Raw genomic sequence first — 13306 nt, 5'->3', positions numbered from 1 at the left:
ACATTATTTAATACTTTATAAATGCTTAAGATAATCTGATTCGAATCAGGCTGGCAAAAGACGTCATCGAAATGATGTTTTCCTCCTTGAAATAGCAGTCAAGTTGAAAACATTTGCGAATTTATGATTTTGTTTTATCTATGCGACTGCTGTTTTTCCTTATACACTTTATAACATGAGATGCCAGCAATGAGAATATTATTTTTTATCTCGTTATCGAGTGAAATTCGGAGAAGAAATTTTCTTCTGTTTGTCTGCTCGAATAATGAATTTCTCTACTAAGATCATTAATGAGATCAAAACTGGTCAACGGATGAAATATAGTTCATTTCTTTTTCTTACAAAGGAACATTGACAATTCTGAATTCGTCAACTCCGATCGGTGATATTGGATTTTTTTAAATTTGAGATTTCCAACTCGTAAAAAAAGTAGGTATACTTTTTAATTCATGACCTCGGATTTGCATTCACCTACCTAGACCTTAAACTTTTGCAAAAAATTACTCGAAACTTTTCTACTCTACAAAGTTGACCTCCCAGATCGATTTACACCATTTTCGAGCTCATCTGGAGTCTCCAGCAAGAAATTGACTTCTCTCCAGCAATTTCAAATCGCTACAGGAGGCGTTTGTAATCAACTACAGCAGCTACGAATTGATTAGAGCAAGGAAATCGCAAATCTGAGGTGTAACGAGTTGAAGAGACAGTATTTTTTGCAATTTGGAAATCTCAAATTTCAAAAAAATCAGAAATTAACAATTAGATGTAAAAAAAAAATGTTCAAAACTTCTTCACTCTCTAAAGTCGATCTCCCAAATTTATTGTAAGCGGAAGTTGACATCTTTCCAGAAAACGTTCTAACGAGCTTCGGTGGCTGAAAATAAATACAATCTAGTTAAAAGTCCTACCTTCAAAACGATTAGAACTGTTGAATCGCAAATACGAGATGACGAGTTGAAAAAAGTACTTACTTACCTATTTTTTTTTTCACAAAATTAAATAGCAGGTCGTCAATTTCTACAACAATTGCCCATTTCCCTCAAAGTCGTCTCCTTCCCTCAGCCGAAAGACAAAGGAAGCGAATTGAAAATCCTGTATTTCAACAGATTAAAAGAGAAGCCTATTTTTTCAGAGTTGAAAATCACAAATTTCAAAAAAATTGGAAATTAACAATTTATGTAAAAAAAAAAAATGTTCAAAACTTCTTTACTCTCTAAAGTCGACCTACCAAATTTATTGTCAGCAGAAGTTGACATCTTTCCAGAAAGCGTTCTAACGAGCTTCGGTGGCTGAAAATAAATACAATCTAGTTAAAAGTTCTATCTTCAAAACGATTAGAACTGTTGAATCGCAAATACGAGATGACGAGTTGAAAAAAGTACTTACTTACCTACCTATTTTTTTCACAAAATTAAAAAGAACGTACTAATAAATTCGAAAAAAAAAACAAAAATCGTCAATTTCTGCAACAATTGCCCGTTTCCCTCAAAGTCGTCTCCTTCCCTCAGCCGAAAGGCAAAGGAAGCGAATTGCAGATCTTAGTTCAACAAATTAAAAGAGAAGCCTATTTTTTCAGAGTTAAAAATCTGAAATTTCAAAAAATTTCCAAAATCGTAATTTTTGGAAAAAAAATACTCTAAATGTCTTCTCTACTCCCTAAAATCGACCTCCCGAACTGATCTTCATCATTTTCGAGCTAATCTGAAGCCTCCAGCGAGAAATTGTCTTTTCTTCAACAATTTCAAATCGCTCCAGAGGGCGTTGTTATCGACTTCATGGGCAGGTAAGAATTCAATCCTGTCACAAGTTCGAGCCTCTGTTCGACCTTACCACTCCATTAGGTACAGAGTTGATAAATCGTCAATTTGAGATGACGAGTTGAAAAAAGTGAAATTTTTTGCTAACAAAGAAACTTTTCGAGGTGTCCATCTCCGATTTTAAAAAGATCGTGATTTTTGAAAAAAACACGAGGTGGAACCCCCATTAACTAAATTTCAGCTGCCTAAAATTGATTTTTCAATTTTTAGTGAATTTTTGAAAATTAAAAATTGACCAATTTCGGTGATTTATGCTTAAGTATTTTAAAAAGTAAATAAGATTCTAAATATGTATTATTTACTTATACTTACCTAATTGAAAAATGATGATGAAGTTCTGAAGCTGATTTCAACTTCCCTCAACCAAGTTTCACCACTTTTAGTCATTCTGAAGCCTCCAGAGCGATTTTCGATTTCTCCAGAAGGCATGGAAATCAATTTAAGCTGATGAAAATTGGGTCGTGGGTCATTTTCGACCTGTTTAAAAGGTTTATCTAGATTTGTCCCTGTTTCCAGGCAAACTTCGAGGGCTTCTTTTCGACCAGCATTCTGCAGAATATCATTGAAAATACCTATATTATATGGTCAAAGAACGTACTCGAGACCAGATCCGGCTGGAAATTTGACCAAATGCGAATAAACACATTCACTAGGTCAAGAATAAACCACAACTCGATTTTTTTAACAGACTTAATTAATTTACTCGTCTTCTGGAGAAATTTAAAAATTCTGAGAAAATAGAAAATATTGTGCTGGAGGCTCTAAAACGACTCAAAATCGTGAAATTTAGATTCAGTAGGTTGGTTGTAAACAAAATATCTACAGCCATTCGTGTATACTTCAGAGATGTTCCTGCGAATTGAAAAGTTCGATATTTTTAATTTTTTCTACAAAAAAGGCCACAATTAATCGATCACTTTCCTTCATAATTATTTTGTGTGCAATGCATGATAGGCTAATACTAAAAAATCAGGAAAATCGGAAACGTTGGTCAGAACATTTTTCTAGAAGATTGGACACGGTTATTCCATCTCTGCAAATACTCCAAGCTTACAACGTTATAAACTTATAATTAAAAAAAAATTATTGGTGCAATGGTAATGTCTTTTGTAAGTTCGTAGCTAAACATTTTCAAAACATGCCAAATGTCGTCTTTATAATTATTGCCACGTGTAAGTACATTCAACTTCCTTAGAATCGTCTGACATATTCCTAATCATCAATACGAAGAAATGAGATTCGTTTTTAATGGTGGACTATAAGTATAAGTACATACTTAGAACTTGATGCTAGAGAATTTTTCGATGAAAATTTTCATTAGCAGATACCTAATATTTAAAGCTTTCGCGAAAAATTATTTATTTGATTAGGTACTTGCTGCATTTCGTTGAAAAATCTATTTTTTCATAAATTATCATGAAGTAGGTACCTAATTTTATTTTCGAACGAAATAATGCAATTTTTCAGTGCTTCTTAATCATATTATTATCAGTATTTTGAAATGTGTTCCATGTTCTGATTTTCAAGTTACCGCATTTTCTATGATTCTTTTTGAAACCATAAAATTTCGCTGGTACTCGTAGGTAACTTGACTATACACACAAATTAATCCTATTAACGACTTGATTTCTACAGAAGTTAGTAAACACTTGAAAGCCCTTTCAAAACCAAGTTAGATCGACACACTGAAATAGCACACCCCAAAACCCCTGAAGCCAGAATTTCATGTGCTTAGGTATAAATGTCCATTTTTGGATTTTTGGCAATTTTTTCAAAAAAACTGTTTCTGGGCGGGTTTTAAACTTTTTTATGAAATATAAATTTTTTTGAACAGAGTGAACCAATGCGAATAATTTCTCAATTCAACTCTCATACACCAAAAAATACTATAGTTTTGAGCCATTCTGGAGCCTCCGGCGATTTTTCAATTTTCTCTAGAAATTTTAAATCGCCCTGGAGATACCAAAAATGAACTTTGAATCCCGTAGCTTTGGTCGATGGTTATTGAACACCCTCTCGATCCTTTTAGGTGGTTAGGTACCCCAAAATTCCAGGGAATGCCAGCTCAAAAGTAAATCACATTAATGTGTATCAGAGATGCAATTTTTGCCATTTTCAAAAATTTGCTTGAAATTAAAAATCAACTTCAACAGTTCAAATTTTTTTCAAGGTCTGGATGACATACTCTTTCAGGTAGCCAAATTTCAGCTCAATTGGAGTTGAATGTGGTTACCTACATTTCCATTACAATTACGTACACGGTACAGGGTGCCTAGAAATATCGAGTACCCCAAAAAAAGTTTTCTACTAAAATACTTGGGTTGGTCACAGTGAATGATAATAATGATAGCACATGATTGATTGTTGGGCTGGAGAGATAACATTCCACCAATCATATGCATCTACATATTTCACGTTGCCAACCTATACTTTTGATGAAAAACTTTCTTAGGGGTACTCGATATTTCTGGGCACCCTGTAACTGTTCTTTTGTTAGGAATGATATACTTACACTCAACATCAAAATTAAGTTAGGTCTTTGAATCCCGTTGCTTTAGTCGATGGTTATTGACCACCCTCTCGATCCTTTCAGTTGGTTACGTACCCCAAAATTCCAGGGAATGCCAGCTCAAAAGTAAATCACATTAATGTGTATCAGAGATGCAATTTTTGCCATTTTCAAAAATTTGCTTGAAATTAAAAATCAACTTCAACAGTTTGAATTTTTTCAAGGTCTGGATGACATACTCTTTCAGGTAGCCAAATTTCAGCTCAATTGGAGTTGAATGTTGTTACCTACATTTCCATTACAATTACGTAACTGTTCTTTTGTTAGGAATGATATACTTACATTCAACATCAAAATTAAGTAGGTAATAAAGTATGAGGGGATATTAGGAGATAAGTACTCGTATTATGTACTGCGAATCGATTATAATTACACCGAAGATGTTCGCTGCGTGTACCTTGCATCTTTTGTAGGTATCGTTTATTTCGATCATGTTCGAAAAAAGTGAATTAGCTCGCTCGAAACTGTGTCGATTTAAAAAAAAAAAAGTGAAAATTGATTAAGATAATAATTATTCTGATGGATCATTGACGATTACCAGACTTCTGTTCGTGCAACATTGAGTACGTCTTACGCATTTTATTCGTACCACCTACAGGTGGTACAAATAAAATGTATGTAGGTAGGCAAAATCTCGAAAATAAAATTTACGAACATACTATGGTTTCGAGTGACAAAAACATCGACAAATTATAGAATTCTTTCACTACTACATCCCAGAAATTCGTCCAATGGTGTTTTGACAATGAAACGTTGAAAAATACTTTTTATCAACGCCTAAAACATAGATAATAACTATGGGAAAGTCAATAAGAAATAAAGAATTCGACACGAATTGAAAAATATTTGCATTACTCATGCTCGCATTGGCGCCTAATGACCTAATCTGTTCAGATAAGTAGGTATACGCATGTATTGTATGTATACGTTTCAATTACAAAATAATATTCATTTATCATTTGTAAAAATTCGTCCGGCTTCTCAAATTTTCAAATACAAATAAGTATAACAATTAACAATATTATCACGAAAGTGATTAATATCGTTGCCAGACTTAAAAATCTGGAAAAACCATGTGGAGATCCATACCTATTAATGGCATTTCACAATAGAATTTTAAACAATTTTAGACCTTTCCTTCTTTCCATTTTAGAAATGTGTCGTCGACGAGGATGAATGAATCATTTATTTAATAACGTGTTGTTGGTTGTCAATAATGGTTTTTTAATTTTTTTTTTTTTTTTTTCAATTCAAACATTAGAGTTGCCTACTTCCCTAGCAAAAAGCGACAATCAGCCAAAACTCAAAACAGCAAATTGCAAACAACAAAATTACAAACTTGCTGTAATTTCGCATCTCTTGATCTTCAAATTTTTCAAAAATATTCTTTTTACGTAATTTTATAAAAATCAGATACCTATCTTTCTATCAGGAAGTGAAACTGAAAAATCAATTTTTAAATTGATGCTAATCGTGTGAGGTTATTTTGATACGCCATCAAAAGCTGTTTGAAAAAAAAATGAAAAGCATGAAACCTTAAACCAGCTATGAGCAAAAAGCAAAGCAAACGCAAAAGCTTTCTTGCAATCAGCGAATAGTTGATAATGTAGTCGCCTTCCATACTAATATTCCAATTACTACTACTCGTAGGTATGTATGTATCTACCTATGGGTCAACATGAGCGTTTTCAGCTCCCTCGCTGGCTCTTCACATTTCATTGCTCCTGCTTCCACTCTCCCTTTTGCTTCCGCTCTTATAAATTCTGAGACAAATTGCCAATTTTTTCAGTTTTTTTCATCATCAAGATACTACAATTTCCCAATTCAAGAATAGGTATTCAGGACCAATTTTCATCATTTGTATTGAATTAATTTCATTTTTTGCCTTTTTTTTCAATCGTAAATCGGTGAAAATGGTTAATTTTGAGTTTTGAAAAATTCGTCAAACATCGAAAAATTGGTTAAGACACTGTTGAGCAACTAAAATTTTTTTTACGAGAGTTTCAGTCCGTGCTCTTTCCAACAATCACAGTCCTGCTGTTAAAATTAAAGATGGACGCCTCGAGAGGTTCCTTTGTAAGCTAAATTCATAAGGCCTAAAGCAGTAAGTGAAGAAATGAAGCTATGCTTGCAGTGGAAACTTGACGGTTGGAAGTTGAGAAAAAAATTTCAACACACCTCTAATTAAGTAACAAAAAGCATAAATTTTCTTGCAATTATTTAGCTAATGGCTTATGATTTACCTATTGACGTCGTGTTCATTTTTTAAAAATTTTCGAGACTCCGAAATCTATAATCTTGATTGTCATATCTTCGGTAATTAATAAATTTCCCGGTTTCAAATCCCATTGCCAGATGAGAGATTTTTACAATTTGGAATTAGATTTATTTTAATGATATTTTTTCATCAATAATAATTATTTTTTCAACATGTGTTATGTCGAATAAGCAGCATAAACCCTAGTGCAATTGAAAGTTTTTTCAATTTGTATAGCCAATCAGTGAACAGTATTTTGGAGAGACCAATCTGTGATCAGTGTTTATCATTGCCAGATGAGAGATTTTTACAATTTGGAATTAGATTTATTTTAATGATTTTTTTCATCAATAATTATTTATTCAACATGTTTTATGTGGAATACCGAATAGTTTTTCAACTCTTATACCTAATTAATAAATGAATACCTACTTAATTGAGAGTTGAAAAATGGTCAAATGTACCATGTACCCAAATAGAAATGAAATACCTACCTTTACACTTGAAAAGTAGGTAGGTACCTACTTTAAAAAACGTGATTGTAAATTTGTAAATACTTACATACAGATCAAGGGATGGAAAGTTAGCTTGGACCGTTAAATACATCGACCAATGTTGTAGAGAATTAAATTATTTCCAACAACCTACAAATGATTTGTTTTTCTCCAGAATGCGTAGGTAGTTTTTCCGTTATTCTCAAAAAACAGAAATTTTACAATATCATCACAAGGTTTTTGGTTTTTGAGAATAACGGAAAAACTATGCATTCCGGAGAAAAACTAATCGATTGTAGGTTGTTGGAAATTTAATTCTCTACAACTTAGGTCGACGTATTTTCGGTATTTTTCACGTAGAACGCTTCGTTTCGCCTCCAGATTGATTTCAAAGTTAAAATAGGTAATGAAAAAATTAAAAAAATTAGCACACTCATAATTAGGACTGTAGGACACCCTGTATATGGAGCTGTGCAAATCATAGAGACTTCTGGGTTGTTTCACATGAATTTTGAAGCTTTAGGGGGCACACAAACTGCCGAAAAAGTGAAAAATAATTTTTCGAACCGAAGCTTGATTTTTTCGTGGGACGTAAAATAATGTAGTACTCGAGTGGACGAACAAAAAATATTATTATAACAAATTGCCCATCTTCAAAATTGAAGGGGCTAACTTGATTCAAAATTCCCAAATTTGGGATGCTTGTCAAATTTCGAGGATTTCAAATTTTCAAATTGTGTTTGCCCCTTCAATTTTGAAGATAGGCAACTTGTCATTATAACATTTTTTGATCGTCCATTCGAGCACTATGGGGTATTGAAGTGCATGCTTTTAATGATGCAAATGTTTTCTTACTATCTTTGAATTGAAGAAATAGCACCCAAGTAGGTAGGTACCTATTTTGGGCAAAAATTTGCCAATTTTGAAACATTTGCCATAAATGAGAAAATGTTTGGATCATTTAAGTGACTTCATCAACTCATAGTATTTGAGTAGACGAACGAAAAAAAGGATCAGATAAATTTCCTATCTTTAAAATTGAAGGAGCAGATACAATTTGAAAATTCAAAATTTTCAAAAGCAATTCATCATAGCAACATTTTTTGTTCGCCCACTCGAGTAATATGGGTTATGGACCAGGGTATGATTTAAATGATTCAAACATTTTCTTATTCTTGGCGATTTTTTCAAAATTAGTAAATTTCCGAGTTCAGCGAAGCACGTGGATCCTTCAATTCTCATGAAGATAGGCAACCAGTCACAATAACGTTTTTTATTCGTCTTCTCGAGTACTACATACGTATCTACAGTTGAATTTTGGAAAACGATTTCCGGAACACCCGGTACTGAGCAGTCGCTGTTCTTCTTTCAACGAATGACAAGATATTGTGGTCTTGAAACATTGAGAAAATCTGAAATGGGTGTTCTGTTATTTAATTATTCTGTTTTCTTTCAGCTTTTTTGCAAATTGAAAAATGCTCATTACTCGTCCGTGCATTTCTTTCTTGATTTTGGCTGTAATCAAATTTACAAAAAAAAAACTAAAAAACAACTAACAAAAAGCAAAAACCCTTTTGCAATCAGCGAATAGCTGATGGCTTGTTCCATAATTTTTCGACCAACACCGACGAGTCTGAAAATCTTAATTTCCATTTTATCGAACCCTGTGCAATTTCTAGTGTGCTGACTGACTCAACATCAACATCGTACCTTCGCATTAGTTAAAATTTAATTATCAGCAATATTGCTCACGTACTTGAACACACTTACAAGTCGTAATCTATCGCCCTCCTTTGCTACACACGAGTTGCAAAACTGAATTAGTTTTCTTCTCTTCCCCCGTGGCTTATTCTTTTTTAAGCATAACCCACTGTCATCATTATCATCATCATCATCATTACTACCTATCATCCATCGCCATCACAACAACGTCGCGATATGGGCGATAGTTGATGGGTGATAGGCGAAATATTCAATTTATTAAAAAACAGCTCCTATATTATGTGCGGTTAGCTAGAGCAATATTCGTGAAACATACTGCCCTCGAACCGTCTAAAAAAAAAACCTGAACTCGAACTACTTGGCGAACTCATTAAATCGTAATGAGCGTTGTGTACCTATTCGTAGGTACCACACATATCTACACAAGACGATATTCAATGTACCTCGTCTCAAGCGCGGGGTATTTCGAAAACCAAATGAAATGGGAAAAAATAACCACATTAACGAACGTCTTGGTGTACCTACAGCGAACCTTTATATGTACTTACTCGTAGGTACTAATATGTGTACGTAAAAGCACTTTAATAACATCACATATTTAGGTACTCTTATATGACAAACACCTTTACCTAATCGTGCGTGGGTACCTAGACCTACGAAAGTAATCATCTCGAGTAAGTGAATGAAAATAGTTGCATGTAGTAAGTATGGTGTATGGATAAGAGGACGGGGACCCGGACTAGGTTACGTTATTATTGTAACGAAATAATAAAATAATCGACCTTGTCACTATGACCGGAGCGGTATCGTGCCCGCATCGTACAAGTTGTTCAAATTTTCTTATCAATTTTCAAATTGAAAAAAAGCCCATTCGAATTAACTAGTCTTCTATGTACCTGTACCTACATATACCTACATCTTAGCTGTAGAAATCTGTTGTAAGGTGATGATTGCCATCTATCATGCTTCTTCACGTGACGTGACGTACGTTTATTTTAAGAAACTAATTACTACTGTTGGTTCTTATAATGTATGTGCCCAAGGTTCCAATCACGAAATGTACGAGTGTAGATACAAATAAAATTTTTCTCCAATGCATTTAGATATAGGTACCGGTTGTCGATCGCATGTGTTTGAAAATAAGTCATCAATTATTGGTACCTATACCTACCTATCTATGGCTGAAGACTGAAGAAAGGCTAACGAAATAGTAAATAATATGGAATTGAGTAATGATGCGTGGTAGCGCCCATCGACAGCAAGAGCAATCGCTGCCCATGCCCGCACTCTCATTCAGTGGTCTCCGGCCTATGTACCTACTATTCAATTAAATGTGAAAGTGACGAATGATTAAGTGATGACGATAATTGGACGCGATTGCGCGAATAACAACGATGTATGTATGTTTGCGTATTTGAGAAATATTAAGGCTACCCATACATTCGATAGTAATCGAAATTGTCCAGAATAAGGACGAATAATTTTGAGCAATATGGTGTATTGAGATATATTGGAGGTGTTTTGACGACGGCTGTTCGCTGCAAATTGTGACATACCTAATTGCAAGTACTACTTCCTCGAGTCAGAAGTCATTGAATTTTATTTCGATTTTTTTCCCCCATTTTTTTACATGGAAAAATTCAAAATGCAGTGAGCAAAACTTTTTTGCAATCAGAAAATTCATACGCTCTGGGCAGTATACGTATCAACTCTAGATTATTGTTTGTTTTGTGGATTTCTTAGGATAAAAATGATCTGAGGTTTCATTGTCAAACAAAAGTTCTGTTTTTGGCCAAACATTGCTTATAAGGTTCTGCTTTTTTTGTTGTTGCCAAATTTGCATATCTATTAGTGAAAAAGTGTGATTTTTTTTGGGGGGGGGAAGTATGTCAAAAAGTGTTCTTTTTATCAAAATTATCAAAAAATGTCCATTTTTTGTAAAATTATTGTCAAAAAGAGTCTGCACTTTTTGTCAAAATTGTCAATCAGTACTATTCTTGGCAAAATTACCCAAAAAGTCCTGTTTTTACTAAAATTTTTGAAAAATTTTCGTTTTTTGTCAAAATTGTCAGAAAAACTCAATTTTTATAAGTTGACCAAAAGTAGTTTTTTTTTTTTGTTAAAATTTTCAGGAAGTACTTTTTTGATAAAATAGTCAAATGGTCGTAATTTTTCCGCCAAAATTGCTAACAAATTTGTGCTTTTTTTGCCAAAACGTCCGAAAAGCATTGATTTTTGCCTTAGCTGCCCGAAAAGTCCTCTTTTTGTTTGAAATTTTTGCCAAATTAAAGTTCTGTTTTTCACAAAATTGATACTAAAAGCTTCTTTTTTGTCAAATGTAATTTTTTACCCTCCAAATTCTTCCATTTTTTCAGTTCTTGTGGCAATTTTTTCGATATTTTTGAAATTTTCTTTCGGGCTTACAAAAAAGCTCTGCTGATATTATTTTTTTTGGAATTCGTTTTTTTTTTCAACAATTTTTTCAATTTCATTTAAATGGCTGGAAAAATCTAAAATCACTTCTCCATAAAGTGAGCTAAATAACTACTTGTCAAATCAATGGGTAGGTACTTCTTCAAAAAATAAAACTTGAATTAAAGAGTAAAAGTTAAAGCAACCCTGTCCAAGCGAAAAGCTTGAACCCTCTTAAAATCAGCTGTTTGGTTGGAGGCAGGCCTAAATGATTGTCATCGTCCAGTCTAGATGAGGATTTAGAAAATTCTGTAGGAAAACCTTCAAATCTATACATATTTTCAGCCCAGTTCACTTCTCAATTTCTTAGCGAATTTTTGAAAACGTCAAAATTTCCTAAAAATTGATAAAAGTTACTGAACACCTCACCCTTCTTGAATTCATTTTCCCCACAAATCCCAGACTTTCTGGAGCCTCTGGCGAAAAATTACTTCCTCGAGGAATTTCGAAATGTCCCCGTGAACGACTGGATATCAATTTGGGCAACTGTTCTAGAGATATTTCAAACTGCTGGAGGCTCCAGGAAGTCTGGAATTTGTAAAAAAAAAATGCATTCGGTAGGTTGGTCATTCAATATGTAGTTATCTTGCAATAAAAATTCCAGTTTAACAATTCAATTACTTATGCTACCTAGTAATTTCAAAAAAATCTATTTTTTCACCATTTTTTGGATGCCATTTTTGATGTTTTTAAAAATCATTCAAAAATTGAAAAATGAGCTTGGGGTGCTGAAATTTTGGATTTTGGGATTTTTTGATAAGCTTATGATTTCCACGACGTATCCAAGAATTTTACAAGCTCGTGGTGGGGGTGTTTAGGTGGTTCTCTCATGTTTTATTACCGTTCTGAAACTAAGCTTCAACAATAAACATACCCATATTTTCACCATTTTTACCCTGTCCACTACCTGATTTTGAGCAATAATGTGTAGGTATGAGATTGGATGGAGGTAAATGACGATGGCTGTTCGCTGAAAATTGTGACATACCTAGTAGCAAGTATTCGATAAGTACTTAGGTACTCAAGTCAGAAGTCATCGAATTTTATTTCGATATTTTTTTTCTCATTATTTACATGGAAAAATCTAAAATGCAGTGAGCAATAAAACTTCTTTGCAATCAGTAAATTCAAAAGTTCTCGATAGTATACCATGTCGTCATTTTTTTTTGTTGGTAATGTTCAGGGTAAAAATGATCTTGGGGGTTCTTTACCAAACAAAAGTCCTGTTTTTTGCCAAACTTGCTTATAATGTTCATTTTTTTGGCAAATTCGTCGAAGTGAAAAAGTGTCAATTTTACTTTATTATTATTATTTTTTTGGGGTGGGGGGATTAGGGTGTCAAAAAGCGTCAATTTTTGGCAAAATATTCTAAAAGTGACCTTTTTTCCAAAAAAGAGCCACTTTTTGTCAAAATTGTCGAAAAATCATGTTCTTTCCAAGACTGGCCAAAAATCCTGTTATTGGTTCTAAAATTGTCAAAAAATTTCCCTTTTTTGTCAAAATTGTCAGAGAGTATCAATTTTTACGAGTTGGCCAAAAGTAGTGGAGTTTTTTGGTCAAAATTCTCGGGAAGTACTTTTTCGTAAAAATAGTCAAATGGTCGTATTTTTTGCCGAAATTGTTAACAAATTTGTGCTTTTTTGCCAAAACCTCCGAAAAGCATTGATTTTTGCTTTGGCTGCCTGAAAAGTCCTGTTTTTTGTTCGAAATGTTTGCCAAATTACAGTCCATGTTTTTCGTAAAATTGATTAAAAAGCTTCTTTTTTGTCAAATGTAGTTTTTTCCCCTCCCAATTCTTCAATTTTTTCAGTTTTTATGGCAATTTTTCGATATCTTTGAAATTTACTTTCGAGCCTACGAAGAAGCTCTATAATTATTTTTGAATTCGTTTTTTCCCAATTATTTTTTTAATTTCGTTTGCCTAAATGCTAGGAAAAATCGAAAATCACTTCTTCATAATATGAGCTAAATAACT

The sequence above is a fragment of the Planococcus citri genome, chromosome 1 (genome assembly GCF_950023065.1).
Source record: "Planococcus citri chromosome 1, ihPlaCitr1.1, whole genome shotgun sequence".
Classification (NCBI taxonomy): domain Eukaryota; kingdom Metazoa; phylum Arthropoda; class Insecta; order Hemiptera; family Pseudococcidae; genus Planococcus; species Planococcus citri.
Note: the sequence above shows the minus strand (reverse complement) of the source record.